At 43.8% G+C, this 22,861-nt stretch overlaps 1 long non-coding RNA gene across 1 annotated transcript; it reads right to left on the reverse strand.

Moving 5' to 3' along the window:
• Positions 1-375: 375 nt before the first annotated feature.
• Positions 376-20,274, reverse strand: LOC308571429. Its single transcript, XR_014001424.1, has 4 exons — positions 19,303-20,274; positions 7,417-7,593; positions 4,341-4,464; positions 376-1,110 (listed from the first exon to the last, which is right to left on the reverse strand). It is a non-coding gene; the product is annotated as an uncharacterized lncRNA (long non-coding RNA).
• Between the last annotated feature and the right edge of the window lie 2,587 nt (positions 20,275-22,861).

The raw sequence follows: 22,861 nt of genomic DNA on the forward strand, positions 1-22,861 counted from the left end.
GAACTTCTGGAGTCTGTACTATATTTCAGGCATAGCAGACTGTCCAAAGTACATTTTAAGCAATATTGTTTCATACTGAGATTCTTGAATAGTTCTGTTCAGTAAGGATCACCAAATTGTCCACTCTGAAGTTGTAATGAAAAGTACCAATCATGCATTTGTACCAAAAGGGTAGTACACAGGGAATTCATGGATGATTTTCAGAGCTTCATTATATAGTGCTAAGTAAAATGCGTTTTTATCTTCTCTGAACTGGGTATATGACGCACACATGATGTTTACAGTACTTGATTTGTATCTCTTCCTACTGCTTCAATGATCCCAGAGATCTCTTCTTCAAGAGGTGTGTTCAGTTCCACGGTTGCATTTCCCCCGCTTCTCCATCAGATAGGAAGAAAAATTTCCCAGATGGATTAATCTTTTCCAGGTGCCCCACAAAACAAACGGGCTTCCCAGTGTACTGTGCCAACTGATTTGTGGCTATGCGATCCCAGGGTCCTTGCAGCGAGTTTGCCATTTCGGAATTGGAATTGGAATTGGAACCCACCACAATCATATACTCTGAGCACAAGCTCAAAGCTCAAGCTCAAAGTGTTCAAGAATGCAGCTGTTGGGAACAGACAACTGAAACATTCATTTTAGAGAGGGGAGAGCTGTCCTTGAAAATGATTATTCATGAAACAACTGCCATGATTTCAAGACTCTGCAGTTTCAGAACTGCTTTTTTGATTCAATAAAGCATACCACATCTGGTTGTTGTTTTTTAAGTACTATGAAATGACTTCCAGAAGTGTGCACTTTGCACAGCAAGTTTGCATAAACTAAAATTTGGCAACTGAGTGAACAAGAGTAAAAAACAAAAACACGGAAGTAAACATTGCTGAATTCAACCCAACCAAGGGAAGGAACCATGCATCACTCTGAACTAGCAAAAGCGGTGAGCTTTGTCACATAGGTTCCATTAACAAAAAGAGTGCAACAAGTAGCTATTGGTATAAATTGTCTTTGAAAATCACCATTGTTGAGAGGGCAGGGTTGAGGAGAAAATACTACTTCTCCTGCTGCAGGGAACCATCAGCCTTTGGAGCAGAAGCTACTTAGCTAGCTGAACTGTACTGGGAGAAGAGAAAAACCCCATCCTGAAAATACATCAGTCAACAGCAGCAAGAACAATAATTTCCATCTGATCTCCCCCTGTCTCCAACCACAGGCAACTCATATACGTCATGTATGAGTAACTCGCATAATTCATACTCATATACCTACTAACCCTATACCCATAACACATGAATGACGTAGGTGCTCCTGCCGTAATAAATCTATTGGGTCTTTTTATGGTGCCACAAAACTCTTTCAATCAGACACAAGCTTTATAACAAGAGTTTTGCATTTATTTTCACGCAGCATTTGTGCCATCTGGGTTTTGTAATCCACAAATAAGACTCAATTGGCCAGTCTTAAGTTTTGCTCTGTTCTTTCACCCATGCAACTTGTTTCAGACAATATCACCATCCATGAACAACAGGAAGATAAGGAGGACCTTCTAGAGGAAGAGCAGGGAAATGATGAGGCAGAGGAAGCAGGCGAGAAAGAGGAGAATAATTCTGACTTGGGTGAAGAGGATGCTGAACTGAATGGAAATGCAGGTTTGTATGTGAGTGCCCTCTAAGAGGAAGCTGAGGATTTTATGTTCCGCAAAGAGTACTAATTCCCTGCACGTGGGTCCTTCCCATGTATGTCACAGTGTTAGACATGTAAAGTATAAGAACTGTAAAGTGCTATGTATTCTATTTTAATGTTAGATTCTCAAAACCATGGGCTGCAGAACAGATCACTTGACACAGCTGTGCAGACAGGACCCGTCACAGGCAGCCAAAGTCAAACGTGGACAATCGAAGGGTTCTTGCAAGCATGGTGGGGATAGAGAGGGAAATGAATAAAGTGGGAAACTGTGGGAATCACCAGAGATGTAACTTTACAAGCTGGGCTATAGTTTACAAACAATAGCCATTAACTGACTTTCATTGTAACGTAATGATGAAGGCATTTGAATTCAAGGACTCCGCAAGAAGGACATATAAGAGCTGTGCAAAGAGCTGGAAATCTTGAAGATTCAAGGTTATGTTCAAGAAGGACAGAAAATTTCAGCAGATGCAGGAATTATTTAATGTTACTTGTCTTATCTCAAGCTTGACAATGTACTGCAGTGTTAATAATGTTACTTTTTATTTAAACGTGTTCCACAGGTGGTGCCAAGTAACAGAGGCTTTAATTTTAAAATGCAGGAAATGCTTACCAGCTCTATGTCATGTTAGCAAGCATCGATATTTGAGGAAAGCTTATTTTTGACCCTTTTCCTTTTCTTTCTTTAAAAGGTGTGCATTGAACAAAGATTTTATTCTTTTTCTGTGTTGAATCACTGCCAACTTTTGCTGTTTCTTTGCAGTACAATTCACTGAGCGCTGGGAGCCTGCCAACTCTCAGTTTGCAAAGGAACAGCAAAGGTGTATACCTGAAATTCCCTTTTAAATTTTCCTTTCCTTTTACCAAAAAAATAAAAATAAAAATAAACATGTGATTATGTGGATTTCTGTGCTGAAACAGAGACCTTAGTTTTAGAATGGAAAGCTTGAACTCCTGTGGAACTTTTAGATGGATAGAGAAGTTTACATTTTAGTATCAGAGTTTTATTTTTTGTCTGCAAATATCCTTTTTTTGTACTAAATGCAACCAAGAGGGGAAAAAATGAAACTAATAATAATAAAAACATCTTAATTTTGAAACATCTCCTTTTCATTATAAGTTTGCACAGCTAAAATCAACACCACCAGCAGAACTATGGACATCACTCAAGTTCTCAAAAGCATACTTTGTCCTATTCTCCTTGTGTTTTTAACAGGACAGCAGCACCTTATAAGTGACTGGCTGAACCCAACTACTGTACTTACAGTCTGCCTCTTGCAGGAGGCTTAAGTGCATGAATTGTACATTGCAGCAAGATTGCGGATGCAAGGTGGAGTTCCGCAAGCCAGAGACTTACAGTTTCACACTGTAAAACTCTCCCATGCTTGCCTTCCTTTATTGGCCCCACAAGAACACATAGTATTTAGAATAATTTTCTTTATCTTATCGACACTCATAGCATTGCTGCCACTGTAATTACCCTCTTTGGCACACAATGGGTTGGCAACTGTTATTATTGCAGGAATATTCTCACCGCTATCTTTTTTATTGGCAAGTCTCTTGTCATTTGGATGGAGACGGCACTGCATGTCATGGTTCAAAACCTGGTTGGTTGTGATCCTGTACTAGTTGCAAGTATGTCTGCACTTACAATGGTGGCTGGCCACTTTTTTGGTTTTTGGGGGCCTGAGTTAACCCTGATGCCCCCTTTAACAAGAGCATGAAGCACGACATCATTTTCACCCACAGAATGGATACTTTCCCCCCCTATCCTCCTTGCATTCTAAAGCATCTTCCTTTAACACAGGAAGAAACTCCCGCAAGGCTGAACTAACTCTGCCCACACATTGGAGGGACTCTTCCATTTATTTCCTATGATCAGTAACTGTTCTCAAAGATTCATCCTTTAACTGCTGCAGAAACACCTCAAGCACACCAAAAATCCAATCTGTCCTGCGCTCCTTTGTCAAAATGTGTTATATGTTCTCTAATCATGCTCATGTCACCTTTGGCTGTGTTGCAGCAGCACCTGTTTACATTTTGAAGGAGAAGTAGATGGGGGGGGGAGGGGGTCGACTCTGTACATGATGACAATGCAGCAAATGCACACATCTGTTTTAGGTGTAGACCAAAACATCGATCATTAGAACACACAGTGCGCATGTGTTACTCTGTGGGTCAAGTGAGAAGCTTCATGGGTTAGCTATAACCTGCAGAGACAGGGCTGAATCTGTACCCATCTTCACTAATGGGGTACCTGTGGTCAACCCAGATGCTGTTGGAGGCTGCATGTTCCCCATCACCGTTGTGGAGCACCCACCAAATGTATACCAGGAACTTTGTGTGTGTGTGGAAACAGATGAAAGTGATTGCCATTTCACCACCTGCTTTTTTGAGCGCATTACATAATTATAAATAATATAGTAAGGACTTTCACTATTAGTAGCAGCAATTACTGTCAAAATGACAAAAGTGCTGAGAAGCAGTTTGAAAAAGTGTGTATGGTAGAGAAACGATTACTACCAATAATACCTACTGTAATGATATAATCGCTTTTTTTGCATCCTACGTACGGAAACTTCGTTTCTCTGTGGGAAGGAAGGGTGAGGAGAACGGACACAATTTCATGTCACGCATTTGAAACATAGACACCTTACCACAGTATTCAGTTTCCCTTGGATCAGAGAACAGAGAAATGGGAGAAGCTTGAGCCAGAACTCACAGGAGCTGCTGTCATTATTCTGGACTGACTTCTGCACAGTTCAGAGGACTTATGCGTACCTATGGAAAGACAGAAACAGCAGTAGGAAAGCGATGCATGTGCTACCAGATGCTTTGGGGGAAATGGGGGGGACACACACACACACACAAGTGCAAAAACAATTATTTTTCACAGAACAGCGTCTTTCTAGAATTCCACCTCATAATTATTTTCCAGATTTGAAAGAATCCTTCAAGATCCCACCAAGAATCAGTTGGAATTCCAAATTTTGTGTGTGTGTGTGTGTGTGTGTGTGTGTTCCAGTCTTTCTCAACCTTGGGTACCTGGGCCCTCATCCGCCTCCACCATTATGTGGATAGAGATACCATTTCATGTAGTCTTTGGCCACCTGGTGCCCTCTAAATATTTCGGAGTACAACTCCTATCAGCCCTAACTGGCTGGGCACCAGGTTGGCAAGGCTGATGTGGCTAATGCTAGTGCAACACTGAGGCAGAATTGCTATGTCTCTCCTCCACATGCACTTTCCAGCATCTAGACAGGCTGTGGGGCTGTCACCCTCCTGTGAATACAAGGGGCTTGCTGGCTGAGGTGTACCTAGCAAGGAGCTGTATTGGCACATGCCCAGAGCAACATGCAGAAGGGCTCCTTGCTACTCCGAGCCAGAGATGCAACTTTTGTCTCCACCTCCATCGCTCAGCCTGGACACTGAGGTCCTTCTCTGAGGGCCTTCTACTGGTTCTCTCACTGCAAGAAGCGAAGTTACCGGGAACCAGGCAGATGGCCTCCTCGGTAGTGGCGCCCACCCTGTGGAAGCCCCCCCCCCCATCAGATGTAAAGGAAATAAACAACTATCTGGCTTTTAGAAGACATCTGAAGGCAGCCCTGTTTAGGGAAGTTTTTAAGGACTTACGTTTTTATTATGTTTTTAGATATGTTGTAAGCTGCCCAGAGTGGCTGGGGAAACCCAGCCAGATGGGTGGGGTATTAATAATAATAATAATAATAATAATAATAATAATAATAATAATAATAATAAATAATTCCCCCACGTGGCCAGCCTAGATACTCCTCTGGCTGCTAGATGCACCAAGCCAGTTCAGAAAAGGTTAATCTGCAAATAATGAACTGATGAACATGTGATGTGAGAGTCTGGCTGGGCCATTGACCCTTCAACCTGCTAATGAGCCAGAAAATCACTTGTGCGACTTCCTCATCCTTTGCTAAGTGCAGTACTCTGCGGGGGCAGGGTGGGGGGAGAACTGGGAAGCTCCCGTTACCAAACGTCCAGTACATTCTGTCCCTGCGTAGTCACTGGATGGGATTGTCTCAGGGACTCGCCCCCCTCCTTATTAGACCGGGAACCTTTGGTCCCCTTTGGCCTGGTTCCTGGAGCACAATCTGCTGCCCTAACACATATTCCTCCAGCTGCATGCATGCGTTTTGTTTTTTTAAATATAGCAGCAGTGCAACACTTCCTGCATTTTGAGGACTACCGGTAGTTGCTGGCATAGCTCAAAGCTACATCTGCAACCAGGCAGCAGGTTCTTGCATGGCCAACATAAATACATATAGTAAGTGGACAAAAGTACAGTAAATAAATAAATAAATAAATAAATAAATAAATAAATAAATAAATACAGTAAGTGGACAAAAGTACAAAGAGTCACAAAATGTTTACAAGTATGCATACCCCTGCGTACCCCCAGAAAAAAGCACTGGTGTTACTTATTCATACCTTTCCACAGATACTGCTCACGATGATGTACACAATGGCTGTGTACACATTATACCTTAAAAGCACATCTTCTGCCCTGAAAGAATTCTGGGCACTGTGGTTTGCTAAAGTGTTGCTGGGAATTTTTCCTCTGTGGTGGGGTAAATTATAGTGCCCATAATTCTTTGAGGGAAAGTGTGTGTGTGTGTGTGTGTGTTTTAATGTGCTTAAAAACATAGTGTGCACACTGTGTGACAAGACAGCTAAGAATAAGTCATTGAAAACAACACAGAAAATAACAACAAATGAATTAGAAAAACAATTAAAATGAGACACCCATAGTAGAGACCTAGTCACCCAGCTGGGAGAGCTTATGTGAAACATGTCTATGTTAGTTTCCGGAAAGTGTGCAGGTAGTGGACACCTGTCATATCTTGATGGGAATGCTGTTCCACAGAACCGAGGAAGCCACACGAATCAGGGCTCAGGCACACTTCCATTTGTCCCATGATTTCTTCCATTTTATCCTGTGATTTCTAAGCATGGGTCTGAGAGATTCTTCTTTTGTCCTTTCCCCTGGTAAAACCTATTGTTTACTGCTGAATTGGAACACCAATCTGCGGAAAGCCCAATTGACATTTATTCTGATTCAGCAGCACACAGCAGGTTTTCCCCAGGGAAAGTGGAGGAATGAAAGCAAAACCTCTCAAGCCCATGTCTAGAAATGGCAGAACAGATAGGTGAGCAGAAATGGCAGAACAAACAGGTGAACTCTAAAAGCCTTGCTTCAAGTTACCTTGGAGTAGACCTCTGAGGTCTCTGGAACTTGCAGGAGAAATTCTCCCACGGAACACAGTTTGTATATGAGGGATTTCTCATGGTCTCTCAAGTAACCTGGTCCTGAGCTTCACAGAGCCTTAGAGGTTGATACCAACAGCTACATATCTTGTATGGCAAAAATAAAAAATATGCATACATTTTAGGACACCTGAATATGGAAAATGCATTTTCTGGGATGTAAGGAGCCGTGACTGTTCTGCAAAATACCCTGCATTGCAACTTGTTTGTGTGGCTCTGTACAGCGACTGGCAAAATACCAGTAACCAACTGCATTTTAATTGTAGTAGAAAAACATACCTTCCAACATGTCTCCAATGAAAATAGGGACATCCCATTCCATAATTATAATTTTACTATTTATACCTCACACATCTTACTGGGTTGCCCCAGCCATTCTAGGCAGCTTCCAACATATCTAAAAAACACAATGAAACATTAAACATTAAATAAAATTACCTATACAGGATTGCCTTCAGACGACCCGGGGGTCGGATAACTCCATAGCTCCCAACATTTCTCCAATGAAAATAGGGACATCCTAGGGAAAAGTGGGACTTTCCAGGATCAAATCAGAAACCGGGATGGCTTCTCTAAATCAGGGACGTCCCTGAAAAATAGGGACACTTGGAGGGTCTGGAACAGAGAAAAGGTTATTTGATGGGATACATCATACCAGAACCTTTGAAAGTAGCTTTCCATGTGTGTGGCTCAGGCAGATGTTTGCCACAACTCCTCTCTAACGTTCTGGTGGCAAAACCTGTATCCTCCCGCCCCCTGCTCTGTTTTTAAAAGTACCATTTCACATAAACGCGGGCCTAAAACGCAGCCATGGCAAGGCAAACGCTCCCAAAAGGCTCGTGAAATGCAGAAGACAAGCTACGTTACATGACCGCAGGGTGCTGATGATCTCTAATTGATTTCCAAGAAAGCTGTCCCCTTCTCATTCAGCATCGGAAGCACTAAAGTGGACAGTTTTCATGGTAACCCTTCTCCCTCTAAACGGTACCTGCAATTACCCTCTAAAGCACAACCACCTCTTTAGTCAAGAGATGAGACAGTGGGGGCAGGCGGAGAGAGAGAAAGAGAATGAGCCTCCTTGAATACTCCCACTTCTTCCTGCTGCCAAACACGTTTTTGTGAATGCACTAAGCCGTTTACGTCCCAGCTGTGCCGCAGACTGCCTGAGGATCCAAGCCTGAGTGATATGCTTTCTCTTCCAGCGCCCCGCTGCCCTTATTATTGCATAGAGCCCCCTGGGTGGAATCTGGAACGGGGGTCATGCCACGGACACTGCTGTTGCCACTGCCTGTTGCTGCTTCCATCAAGTGCGTTTCAATTCCGAGACTCCAGCTGCTGCACAATTCTTGTTTGGAGCCGGATGGCCTAGGGTGGCTATTTGCTTTTTAGGAAAACTAAGGAAAGGCTTTAGAAATAGCACAGATAACATTGCTGACCTGTTGGCAATCTTTCTGCCGGTTATATACTTAAAAAAAAAGAAAAAGCATTGAAAATGTTAAGTTAGGTGGAATATAGACACATATTAAAAAACGTGAAAATGCTTTTTTAAGAAAACGTTTGAAAATATATATTGAATTTACCATAGCTCATCATCGCCGTCTAGTGTCACATTTGTATAATGCACTTTACAACACACGTAAAGCTTTTTATTTGCAGCTGTATAGCTGAGTCCTTAGCAACGTCACAAAGGTGAGAAACAAAAACTGTGAGCCAAATGAAACTGGGGATATGTCACTGGATCTCTGGACTCTGCTTTTTAAATGAGATGCAATCAGAGGAGAAGGAGTTTCTTTCATTCTTGTTAGCAGTGGGGGAGGGGCCCTTTCCCCTGCAGTGTTTTCCTAATCAAAATAATCCAATATTTCTTTATTTTTCCCTCCATGGGACAGAGATGCCTGGGGGTACAGTTTTGATTAGATAAAAAAGTGCTCTTTGCACATTTATTTTATTTAGTTTCATTTTTGTATTTCCCACGCCCCCACCCTTTCTTCCTGCAGAAGCCAAGGGTGGCTAACAACAACCAGCGAATACGAACGTAATAAAATAGCTAAAGCATCAGCATAACCAATGATTTGAATCAAGGATTAAAATATGACACCACAAACAATTAAAGTAGTTATGTTCCCAAAGCCTGAGTAAACAAATGCATTCTTATTTTGCACCTGAATGTGGGAGGCACAACTGAATTTTATATACGAAATAAAACTGAGAGCTCTGGTCATTGATCTCTCCCACATCATATTGTTTTGGACTTGGGAAAAACAGAGTATTGGAGAACATGAGCTTTCTCAGACATGTCACACCCATGTCCTTATTTCACCACCACCATGTTATAGGGCCTGTTTTGCTGCATTGTTGGAATGCCCCAGATTGCAAAGACAACAACAGTGTCCGTTCCATTTTTTTTACTTTCTGGCTTCCCATCATGACAAGAGAATCTGTGGCCACCTGCCAATCACCAAGTCTAAACCAGCAGAATCAGCTTGGCCATATTAAGGGGGTGAAAAGATGTACCCTAGCATGGTATGGCTTTGGGGCAAGTTGCATCCCCCTCAGTCTTATTCCTCATAATCTGGAAAATGGGAATAAGGTATGGGTGAGGCCGTGGGCTGCATGTGCAGTAAGAGTAAGAGTGATACTTTAGCTTTTCTACTTTACATTACAGTGGAACCTCAGTTTTCGAGCATCTCAGAAGCCAAACATTTCCAAACCCAAATGCCAAAAACCCGAAAGTAAATGCTTCCGTTTTTGAACGTGCCTCGTAAGTCAAATGGCTTCCGTTGAATGTTTTTGAGTTTTCTCAGTGGAAATTGCTGACAGCCCTTTGCACCTCGGTTATTGAACGTTTCAGAAGTGTAACGGTCTTCCGGAACAGATTACGTTCAACAACCAAGGTTCCACTGTACTGTATTTATAAAGAGCTTTTTCTTAAGTGTTCACTTCAGCAGAAGAAAAGGCAGGGAAGGGAATCAGACTTTGGAAAAAGGCAAGCAGCTTATGATACCCAACACCAGACCCCTGTGGTCCTCTGTGCACCTTTCTAGCAATCAAGTCCAGCAGCTCAGTGGGTTCAGGCAGTCTGTAACAGTTGCACCTGCACCAGGTAAAAAAAGTTGACCAGAAAGAAGAGCCAGCAGAAGCCATTAGTTGCACTGGGCAGTGGAAGTAGGAGGATCCAGTAGTTATACTAGACTCAGAAGGACTCACTGCCACCTCAGCCCATATTATGATGCTGGAGATGGTGAAGAGCAGCAGCGATCAGGCTGGGAGGACCCTTGGCTTGCAAGCTTCCCTGTTGGTTCAGGGATTGGGAGCAAGAGAGGGATGGACCTCCTTTAATTCCCACTTTCAGGACCAGGCATCAGACTTCCCATACCCCAACCCAAATAACAGGAGACCAAAGAAACTGGTTTGGGGTCAAAACAGGCCACAACTTTATTGAATACAGATGAAAGAGGTTTGGTTTGGGCAAGTGGCAATCTAAATACTTCTGGCGTGGTCAGTCCAGGCGGGGGTTCCTAAGACTTACATCCATTAGGGTGACCCTCACAGGGACTGCCGTTTGGGGGAGTGCCTGGCCCCTCCTGGGCACACGGACATGGCCACTCCCCCCAGATCTGTTTAACGGGATACCCCAGTGTTTGGAGGGGCAGGAGAAGACTACAAGCTCCTCTCCATCTAAAACAAAGGATTGCCCCAATGCCCAACCAGTTGTGACAATCGCTATGAGATAGGCAAAACCACCAGGTCAGTGCCAATTAGCCAGGTGGGCAAATTCCTACCGGGCCCCTTAAAGAATAGCAACCACCGTAGCCACAACAACATCATTGACTATCAGCTTAAACCAAGGGTAGGTGGGTGGGGAAACAAACAGGCTGAGCCCCAGGTGCTGGCTGCTTAAATGAGCAAGGGGGTGGATCCGAGGGAAGCCCACCGTTGGTTCCATTGGCTGTGCCCCCAGCACAGTCCAAGCCATGGCATGCAGCCCCATTTGCCAAAGCAGGGAGCAGGCCAGAGCCAGTTTGAATTCCCTCGTCAGGGCCCCAGTGAAGCCTCCTCCGTCCTGCAATGCCATCGCACGAAAAGGGTGAGCGGATTTGTGCATGCAGTGTTCTCCTCCGAATAAGGTAAAGGTAAAGGTAAAGGACCCCTGGATGGTCAAGTCCCGTCAAAGGCGACTAGGGGGTTGCAGTGCTCATCTTGCTTTCAGGCCGAGGGAGCCGGCATTTGTCCACAGACAGTTTTCCAGGTCGTGTGGCCGGCATGACTAAATCTCCACTGGCACACAGAGGACCGTGACGAGTGCCAGAGCGCACGGAAATGCTGTTTACCTTCCCGCCGCATGTTTTCAAACTGCACTGGCGTGCTTTCGAACTGCTAGGTTGGCAGAACCTGGGACAGAACAACGGGAGCTTACCCCCGTCACAGGGATTCAAACCGCCGACCTTCCAATCAGCAAGCTCAAGAGGCTCAATGGTTTAGACCACAGCACCACCCACGTCCTTCCCCCATACACGTTCTCCTCTCTAAATCTGGAGATACTCCTTCAGCTACAAACAGGAGAGCTACATATCGATTGCATATGAACTGAACTGAAATCTCAGTTGCATAGGATTCACAATCTACATTAGGTTGAGGTACTGACAGGACGGGCTCTGCCTTAGCTAAACTTTCCTGCAGGCTACTTTGGAGGAAGTGAGACGATTTTGCACCTCTTCCCCCAGTTAATCCATTGCGGGGAAAGCAGGTGCTAACAAAGGGAATTGATGGTTTTCTGGCTGTAGGCAAATGGTGACTAACTGAACAGCTGCCTCCCCGCTTCACTAGGTGAAGCTCCTAATTCCGGCTATACAGAAAGCACAGCCTGCCTGAGGCTCAGTGTACTTGTCACCCGCTGGCTGATGTGACCAGTTGCCAGGGTAACCTTTGCCAATCCCTCTCCCACCAGACACAGTCATTCAGGAGCCTCACTGGCAAATAATATTTGTGAGATTAGTTGGTGCAAAGGAAAAATAGGTAGATACCGAAAGAAAAATTTCTGGATGCCAGGATTCAAGCTTGGGACCAGTACTCTTTGGTGAAAAACCTCTGTAGATATTTAAAATAACAAAATATGCAGCAAGTAAAGCATGGAAATATAGGCTGCTAGACCTTCAAAATATGCCCTTGTGAGTTCTAAAACATCCCTCTTCCTCCAGCATAGGGGGAAAAACCATGTGTTTGGCAAGTTAAAAATTGGTTTACTTTCAAACTCTTCAAAAGTCAGGTTCATGTGCTTTTCCATAAATCAGTCAGAATGTTGCACAGCCAATACAACTTGGCTTTGCCAGAAAGTGATAATTGTTCCTAGACTGTTGGCATTGGAACTCAACAGAGGCTTGCTAAAGCCATGCAGCTGGAGACAGCAGCTCAGAGCTCCTTATATGCCAGAGTTCACATGTAGACTGGGAGAACCAAGGCTTGATTACCTAGTTCCTCCCAAGATGAGGGGAAGTGGACATAGCTAAGCCTGGCAGGACAGCTGACTCTATGGTATTATCCCCTTCATGCTTTAAATAGACTAAAGCATGTTGGTTATATGAGGCTAGTTATCCCATAAGATTGTCAGTGGGGAGTTTATAGACTGGCACAAAGACCCTGGGTCCAGCGTTTGGATTTCAATGTGACCTGAGTGGTCCATGTAGCCAATATTTTAGAAGATCACAGCAGGGCAGGATCTGGCTATAATGGGTTAGGTTGGGTTGAGGAGTTACTTGAGAGTTCTGTATGTCTCCCTGCCCCCACTGCCATAAAATTGTATACACCACTTAATTGTGAAAAAACCTCAAAGCAACATATAAAATGAATACAATGAAATTATCAGTAAAAAAGAGAGAGAGAGTTAAAAACTATGTTCTAAAACCTTCAAAAATAATTAAAAACCACTGGAAAGTTAAAAACCAGCTTAAAACACATATCCAAATTCTAGAAGCCCATCTATGCCTAAACAAGAATGTTTTTAGCAGGCCCCGAAAAGACTGAGTTCAGGTGCCTTCCTGATGTCAATTGGCAGGGAATTCCAAAGTGTGCGCTCCCCTCCAAACCACCTACCCTACAAATAATTTGCGCAAAGCCTTGGTGAAAGCAGACACAGATACAGTTGTACCTTGGATCCCGAACACCTTGGTACTCAGACATTTTGGTTCCTGAACGCTGCAAAGCCAGATGTGACTGTTCCAGTTTGAATGTTCTTTGGAACCCAAATGTCCAACGGGGCTTCTGTGGCTTCCGATTGGCTGCAGGAACTTCCTGCAAGCCAATCAGAAGCCACGCTTTGGTTTCCAAACATTTTGGAAGTCGAACGGACTTCCGTAATGGATTCCGTTCGACTTCCAAGGTACAACCGTATAGTGTGTATACGTACAGTGTGAATATGAATCCCTGGCTAGCTCATGTGATGAACTTTTTCAATTTACTAGCATTCTTCCAAGAAATGTGGGAAAGGTGAGGAGCATCTTTCCCTCACCCCACCCCACATTTTTGCTTTCTGTACAGAGGATGATAGGCAACCAACTCACAGACTGCCAAGTTTTTTCTGTTTGACTGTTGCCTTGTGGCCTTGTACTTAGTTCAGATTATTTTGCTTCCATTTCCCTGCCTGAACAACACCAGGGGCCACTAGCGAAAGCTGTAGTGAAGGAAAGAAAATCCAAGTATGAAATGGATTTTACTAAATGATACAGATTTCTCTGCTTATTTCTCCACCCACATGCCTTTCCTCAATGAAATCTTGTTTTGAAAAGTATGGAATAATATAAGAAACTGTCTCTGTCATAACCCCGTGATCTCCAGATTAATAAATCACATAATAATAATAATAATAATAATAATAATAATAATAATAATAATAATAATAATAATAATATCTTTATTGTCATTGCCCCCTTCGGGGACAACGAAATTACTTGACTGCTCCATAAAAACACTACACATTCAACTAAGGCCTACTCAAAGTGGACCCATTAAAATTAATGGACTTAAATTTCAATGGGTCTGTTCCAAGGAATATGGCCAACATTGGATACAACCCAATGCCTTTTTTTTAGTTACCTTGAACAATTATATTAAAACATTAGTTAAGTATTTTCTTCTGATAATGGGAGCGGCATAAAGGACATATGGGTCTTTCTCCCAAGGAGAAGTCTTCAAATGCTTGAACACAAGTACTATGAAACATGTGTCAACAGGAGAGCAGAACGGTCTTGCTGGAGCACTTCACAGACAAGCAACTACATTCAGTGGTAAATTAATTAATTTGGCCTCAACTGAAGATAATGCATTTACATTTAGCCAACTGGCTAAAACATGGCTATATACCGTATTTTTCCGTGTATAAGATGCCCCCATATATAAGACACCCTCTATTTGGGGGAACTCCAAATTAAGAAAACACCTCTCAGCACTACCTGCGTATAAGACGAGCCCCAATTTTAAACCTTATTTTTTGGTTTAAAAACCCTAGTCTTATACACAGAAAAATATGGTAGTATCACTAGACCAAGCTACCATTTTATTAAATCAAATAAGACCTCCACTCTTCCAATATCTTTGATTTTGGCATAGAGCAAATGAAAGATATGGACTGCAAAACACCACGTTTGAAAACATAATAGTTAGTGATAATCCAAGGTGACGGGGGTGGGGGTGGTAAGTGAAGAATATGCCTCTTCCTTTCCAATATAAAGACTGATCAACTAACAACCCTATATAAAACAAAATGCAGGGGGATTTGAGAAACAGTAACATGACTATAGTACAAACAGAATGGACTTAGATTTTTGAAAATAAATACCGAAAATAGAAATAAGCACAAATCTAAGAGAGATTTTTTTCAAGTCTGTTTATCAGTGGTCCTTACATCTTATCAATTAAACAAGATATACCAGTTTGTTTTGTTTTGTTGGAGGCATAGGAAATGAAGAGCGGATTATCTACACATTTTTGTGGAAGTGTAAAAATGAAAATCAGACATTGGTCTTAAACACACTACAGGAAATGACAGGATACAATAACTTAAGGAAGTCCTAAAACTGCTCTTGTATATTAAAAGCAGGTATACAATTTATTCCCAATTTATTCCCCAAAGTCATCTTTAAAAGAAAGGTTACAGAAAATATGGGAAATTGCTCTAGTTGACATTGACATATTAGAGGCAATCGTCAAATAATCAACGAGAGAGATTTATAGAACAATGAGCTTTCTTTATTTACCATATAATTATTTCCCACCCATATGACTCAGTTCTTCTCTGATATTGACATATTCTTTAATATACTCTTCTTCTACTGTACTTTGATATATATTTGATATATATTTACTATCTTTAACATAAACACAGCTTATAACGTAATCGCAACTTTAGTTCTTCATTTTTTATCTGCTCAAAGAAAATAAGGAGGGCAAGGTTGAAGGTCGAAAACAATGGTTGTGGTGAAGCCTTTGCAGATAGCTGAACCCACACTAGAAGCTGTTTCTGAGCCTTAAAAAAAAAAAAAACTATTTTCAAAAATTACCTCCTCAGAATAGACTGATGCTGCAGTCCTATATCTGGTTACCTGAAAGAAAGCCCTATTGAACCCAGAAGGGCTTACTTCTGAGCAAAGGCGCCATCTTCTGAAAAACACAGACATCACTCCATGCCCGTCTCCATGTTTGCCCTGACAAATGATGTGCGGCCCCCTCAAAAACAACATTGAGGGGTCCCAAAGTGTTTTGGCCCCTAGGAGCTGGCACCTACGCTTCTGATCAGAAAAAGTATGGAGGGGAGAGTGTTCTGGTGTTCATGCTCAGGCTTTCCCCCAGGCATCTCTTGCTGGCCATGGTGGGATCCTGCACTAGAAGGGCTTTTGGTCTCATCCAGCAGGGCTCCTCTTATGTTTTATATTAATATATTGAGCAATGGTCAGGGATGCATGAAGAATTGCCCCTTAATTGCCCCTTGAATAACCTCTCTTAATTGCCTCACAGTCCGCTTTTGTTCTGTGGGGGTGATTTTAATCACTAATTTATTTGCATTGCCTTTTCTTTCCATTATTTAACAGAAAAATGGCATTTCTTCAGAAAAAAGGGGGGCAGAGAGGAAGAGGAAGAGAAACTCAGCAATTAAAGCCTTTCATCCTCCCACGGTAACAGAAACTGAAATTGGGGAAATTAGCAGGAGCAGTTCAGGAGGCAAGAGGGTATTCACTGCTATTTATCACTCAGCCTGAACCCACAGAAAGCTACAAAAGAGGCCACACTGGCAAACAGGATTCTCTTTGTTAAAGGCACAAGAGCCCTGAAAGGCCTCAATAGTGTTTTGCTTGTCCACACTGGGCAGGCTGGTAGTGCAGATATTTCACACCTGCTTTCCATTATTGGTTTGTTTTATGCTAGATTTTGCTTTTTTTAAAAAAAGAAAAGGTAATGTATTGTAATGTGACATCACATCACGTCGCATCACGTCATGTCATGATGGCACAACACATCACGTCACAACACGTCACGATGCCACAGCACACCATGTCATGATGTCGTGAGCCGTCACATCACGCTGCACCATGGTGTGATACCCGCCATGGCATGACATGCCAAGTTGTGACACAGCACATGATGTCGTAACACAACACACCATCCAGTCACATCACAATGTCATGTCCTGACATCATGATCCGCCATGTTGCGAGTCCCATCACATCATGACACTGCTGGTCTCCTTGCGTTCCACCCTACCAGCAGTAACGCTTCAGGTTACAGACTCCGCTAACCCAGGAATAGTACCTTGGGTTAAGAACTTGGCTTCAGGATGAGAACCGAAATCGTGCTCCAGCGGCGCAGTGGCAGCAGGAGGCCCCATTAGCTAAAGTGGTACCTCAGGTTAAGAACAGTTTCAGGTTAAGAACGGACCTCCAGAACGAATTAAGTTCTTAACCCGAGGTACCACTGTAATGTCAGTGTACTGGAAGAAGCAAAGATCACCAATGTCGAAGCAATGATTCTTCAACATCAACTTTGTTGGATTGGTCATGTTGTGCAGATGCCTGATTATTGTCTTCCAAAGCAACTACTCTATTTCCAACTCAAGAATGGAAAGCGAAATACCAGTTGATAACAAAAGAGGTTTAAAGACACTCTCAAGGCAAATCTAAAAAAAGGTAACATAAGCACTGATAACTGGGAAACACTGGCCTGCAAGCACTCCAGTTGGAGAACAGCCTTTACCAAAGGTGTCATGGTCTTTGAAGAAGCATGAGCTCAGGGCGAAAAGGAGAAACGAGTTAATAATAATAATAATTTTTATTTATACCCCGCCCTCCCCAGCCAAGGCCGGGCTCAGGGCATGTTTGGCAAACCCTCACTGTGATCAACTCCCACCTGGAAACCTATGTCCCTACTGTGGAAGGATGTGTGGATCTAAAATTGGCCCATCACAGTACCTTATGGACTCACTGTTGAGACCGTGTTCATGGAAGACAATGTTACTCTGCTATGAGTGATTGCCAAAGAAGAGAACCGCTAACATTCATGGGAAGGACTTAGGTGACCATGTAACAGCTGAAGTTCCAGTCAAAGAGAGATGTAGACAAGCTGTGGAATCTACAACAAGCTGCTGTATATTTCATAGAATCATAGAATTGCAAAGTTGGAAGGGACCATGAGGGTCATCTAATCCAACCCCCTGCAATGGAGGAATAGTTTCATGGACACATGTACCATGTACCCATCACAGGTGGTTATAGGGCAACTTCCTATGTTCCTAGCAGTCTACGCTGACTGTGAGCAGTCTTTCCCAGCCCTTTCTGGAGATGCCAGGGATTGAACTTGGGACTTTTGGCAAAGAAAAGCACTCTGCTACTGAACCATGGCCCTTCCCTAGCTAGTGTGCTATCATTTGTGCCTGAAAGAAAGACTCCAGCCCATCTCTCGGAAGGCTGAGGTCCATGGCAACCAGGAACTCATGAGATGGGGGCAGGAGGGTCCCAAGAAAATGGAAATAGAACAGCTCACCCTTTCCCCTGGCCTTTGTCTCTTTCACTGTCTGAAATCTAAGCCATCCATGTATATCTGGGCAAAGGGCAGGGCTGAAATTGCATAATGCCCTAGGAAATTGCACAATACATTCAAGTGTCCAATGAAATGTGCTTGGTGAGTTTCCAAGCCGTTTAGGTCTAGTCCTGAGAAATCCATCCTTTTTCCTCAGCTGGGTCATGGAAAAGATCCAAGAGCGTGGGTGACTGGTTAACACAGCGAAGGTGGGGCTGTTTGGGAAAAGCTGGTTTCGGAAGCTGGTTTCTTTTTTGTTTGTTTGTTTGTTTTTGGCAGAGTCCCAGACCCATTTAGCACTTACCGCCTGGAGTTAGTTGAGAAGAACTGTAACCAGAAGCGTCTTAAATACTCTGTGAGATGCAAAGTGGAGTCACCAGATGGATTTTGTATGTGGGAATAACAAGAAAGGAGAAGAAGAAAAGAAGCAAAAGCAAAGACTTGCTTGTTTTGTTTTTAAAGCTGTTGCTAAGCTGTGGTGCTCTATTTGTTGGCTAAACGGGGTTGCCACCTTTTCCCATATAGGAATGATATAGCATTATCCCGCATGAATTTCTCTCATCCTCTTTTAAAGCCATTCAAGTTGGTGGTCATCTCTGCCTCCAGTGGCAGCATGTTCCACGGTTTAACCAGTGTCGGATTACCAAATAGGCAGAGTAGGCACTGGCCTATGGGCCCTCACGCCTTTTAGGGGCTCCGTGACAACAGATCAAGATCATCTTGATTTGATCTTGAAAGAAAATTACCAAAATGTATTAGGAGATAATTTATGAGGGGAGGCCCCTGAAATTTCAACTGCCTAGGGGGATCCACAGGGGTTTAACCCAACCCTGAGTTTAACCATGCGCTGCATGAAAAGTTACTTTATTTTATCTGTCCTGAATCTCCCAACATTCAGCTTCCCTGGATGTCCACAAGTTCTAGCGTTACGAGAGAGGAAGACCAAGTTTTCTCTGCCTGCCTTATCCATGCCATTTTGTGCTTACCAGTTTGGATATACTCCGGCAGCTTTACATGGAAACAGGGCCGCTGTCTCTGGGACAGAAGTGGTTGTCCAGATCAGCTGGAACAATCTGATCTGGTCTCTAATCAAAAGGCCATTTACCTATCAGCCAAACAGAACAAAAACATGAACAAAGAGAAAAACAAAAGCCACAAAAGAGGACAGAGACGTGCCTAGCATTTGCGCGTGTTAATTTACACGTATAGATGCCAACTTTGAAATCATTAGTATAATAAAAATAGAAATACAATACATCTTACCGTAGTGGGGAAGACTGTAAGGTGGTGACCTACTCTACTCGCCAGAGGCTAACGAATGACGGTCAACTTCAAAGCTCCTGCTTGCTCTTCCTTCCCTTCTTAGCGTTCTTTATCATTAAGCTGGACGTGAACCAGGGCAGCGCTTCCATAGGGGCCTCCGTTACATAGAGGACTGCCCTCTGAACTAGGCCACCTTGGCCACTGTAGCAGGAAGGCAAAGGCAGCAGTGAATCAAGGCAGCTTCTCCCTCGGGTGGCCTCAGGTGAGGGCATTGTAGCAGGATCCAGACAGTTTGGACCTGTGGGATGCAATGGGCTGGGGTGTTCTTCCTGCGCAAACCCCATTGAAAGGAATTAAGCCCACATTCATACCTTACATGTAAAGCATTCCCATGCAACTTTGGCTTCTGCCAAAGCATCCCGAGAGCTGCAGTTTGTTAAAGGTACTGAGAGTTGTTAGGAAAGGCCTATTCCCCTCACAGAACTGCTGTTCCCAGAGTTCCCTGTAAAGAGACAGTGATTATTACACCCCACCCTCTGATGAGTGTAGTCCTGGCAGGAGAATAGCAGGTCTCCCTCCTAATAACTCTCAATACCTTTAAACTACAGTTCCCAGAATTCTGTGTGAGAAGCTTTCACTGTTTAAAGCAGTACCACAGTGCCTTAAAACAATGGTGTGAATGTGGCCTAAGGGCACTAAGGAGCTTTCGCATAGCTCCTATTCATTCCAATGCAGTGGGTGGATGGGAATGCCCTAGTGGATTGGGCCCTGCGTCAGTTAGTTGAGGAAAGCTGCCGTTTGTACATTTTCTACCTCAGGCACCAATGCCTGGGAGCAGCTCAGAGCAGGAAACCTGGATGTGGGAAGGAACACAGTGAGCCCCAGGGTGTTCTCTTCCGAGAACTGTTTTCCAAAATGGCTCCCTTGGATAGCCAGAGATGGCCATGGCCTAAGACTTTCACTGCAACTCAAGCCTTGTGTAATCATTCTGAACAATGTGGGATTCACTGCAGCTGGGCTGCTGTCCATCTCTGCATGCTATTCTGGTGATGTGGGAAATGTAGCAATTGGCAAAGTGAGTGAAATGGGCTCTTCTCCTCTGGCTCCTATGAGTTGGGTCCTCAGGGAGAGGATGGCTCCTTGTCAGACATTACCACCATGCCCCAGGAAGTAAATGGCCTGTGCCCCAGCAAATTGCGCGCTACTGAGGGAGTAGCGCCCTCATTCATTCATTCAGTCAAAATTCCCAGATTAAGAAAAATAATAATATCATGGCAGCGAACAGCAATAAAATTACATCCATAAAACAAATACAAAATGCACCAGAAAAATCAGATTTAATACTTCAACATAGCTAGATCACTCCTTGGGGGGAAGCATGGGTGAGCAGGGTTGCCAGAGCACTATGCCAATCATTTGCGGGTTCTTTTTTCAGTCAGCTGAGTCACCCAGAAAGTCTTCCAGAATCTTCTATCTCAGTTCAGCTCATCTGTTGGTGAATTCCCACATGGGAATAAACTCTTTACCCATTCCAGTTCTGTTTAAAAGCTCCCTTGACCAACTACATGTTTTCTGCGGCCCCCTTGTGAGGCTCAGGAGCCCAGTTGTGTCACCCCTTGCCTGCAGAGCTGGCAGCCTCTCATCCTTTTTTGAACACCTTCCATTGTGAAGTGTTCCCTCAGCCTCCTCTCCCCTCCTTTGGGCAGCTACTGATGCCACCCCTGGTCTCTGAGCTGCTCTCTCTGCCCCAAAGAGAGGTGCCTTCTCACACTGTCCCACAGTGGCCTGGGACTTGTCTGTCCATTCCCAACAGCAAGGGCTGGTGGACTGGCTAGCTGGGCTCCCTCACCCACTTGCTTGCTTAGTCTAAGGCCGCCTCAGCTCCTGGCAACCAGCACCCCCTGACCAGCCCCAGAGGCACCATTCACCTGGGGAGCTTGTAGCCAGGGCTGCTGCAACATAGAGCCATACAAGCCTTTGGGAGGCAGAGACACAAGAAGGCATCAGAGGGAGGGAAGAAAAGAGGGACAGAGGCCAGTGTTGCCCACGACACCCTGACCATCCTTCAAGGCACCCCAGGGTGAAAACCACTGGCTTAAATTATTTATTGAATAATTATTACAACTTATACAACTACTGGTCTAAGGAAAAAAAGTAAAACTATGTAACAGATAATTATTTATCCTCTTTGCTCTTTAGCCATCTGAGCAAAGTAAAAGCCACATCACTTCTCTCCCCTTTGGAGTCTGTCTAATTAATAAGTATGTTGCTAAGGAAACCCTGTTGCTGGGGGAAGACCTGTTGTTGGGAGAAAACTTGTTGCTAGGGGCAAAACTATGCAAGGATCATTTCAAGTCTACAGTACACTAACAAGGGTGAGTTATAAGCAGGTGTCAAAATTCCAGTAGGTGCCTTCCTTCCTGCTATTTACTGGAAGTGCATTCCAAAGGGCAGGTGCCACCACACTCAAGGCCCTTGTCTGAGTGGATACAAGATGAACCTCAGTAGCATAAGACAATACTCAAAAAGGTCACTCCTCAGGATCAAAGTGACCAGGCAGCAGTATGCAAGGCAATGGGATCCCGGAGGCCCTAAGTTGATCATGCCATTACATGCCCATAGGAATACCTTAAACCTGGCCTAGTGGTACATCAGCAGCCAATGCAGCTCTTTCAGCACAGACAGGAAACCTCCTTCAGCAATTTTGCTGCAGTATTCTGCACCAGCTGCACCTTAGACATCTGCACTACTTATCACTGTGTGTGTGTGTGTGTGTGTGTGTGTGTGTGTGTGTGTGTGACAGAGGGACAGCCGCCTACAGCCTCTGGCGCTGTGATCAGTTAATCCTTTCATTACTGATGCTGCTCCCCCAGATTCCTTGTCTGTAGGGAGATCATGAACTTTGTAAATAAGAGAACAGAAGGCTGGGGGAAGGGACAGGGATAGACTTGGGTTGTTCCCAGTCTCAGAGGCAGCTGGCCCTACTTTCCCCCTGGAATGCCATTTTTGAAGAGAAAACAATAAAGGGGTCTTGAGGCACCTTGAAGACTAGGAGACTTATTATGCTGTCCTCTTATGTGCTACAGACAGTCCACTTCATCAGATGTACAAAGCCTTATCCCAAATTGCAGATACATAAACAGATGTCTGGGTGCACAGGAATATAAAATGTGAAGTTAAAATGCAGAAAAGTACAGCCAATGGTGACTACCTATTGAGCAGTAGTAATTCACAAAGCAGTTTTTGATGACACAGACACCCTGGCATTCGTAACTGGCATATAATGTGTTAAGAGTCATTGGTTGCATTTCAATCCAATGCCAGCGCTGGTTTCACATAGCAAGGACCTTTGCTCCAGGATTGCTGCTTTTAAGGTCATTTCCAGAGTGTCCTGGGAAGGTTGAACAGTTCCCCCACAGTCTTTTGGATATTGCCATTTCTGAACTATGCATGGCAGGGCATCTTCCCTCTGTGCAAGAGTAGCTTTCGTGACAAATTACCAGCAACAGGGGTCCCTCTATCCACCTTCTCCCATCCTCTCTGCATCTAACCCAGGCAC

This window comes from Podarcis bocagei (assembly GCF_964188305.1).
Source record: "Podarcis bocagei genome assembly, chromosome: 13".
Lineage (NCBI taxonomy): Eukaryota > Metazoa > Chordata > Lepidosauria > Squamata > Lacertidae > Podarcis > Podarcis bocagei.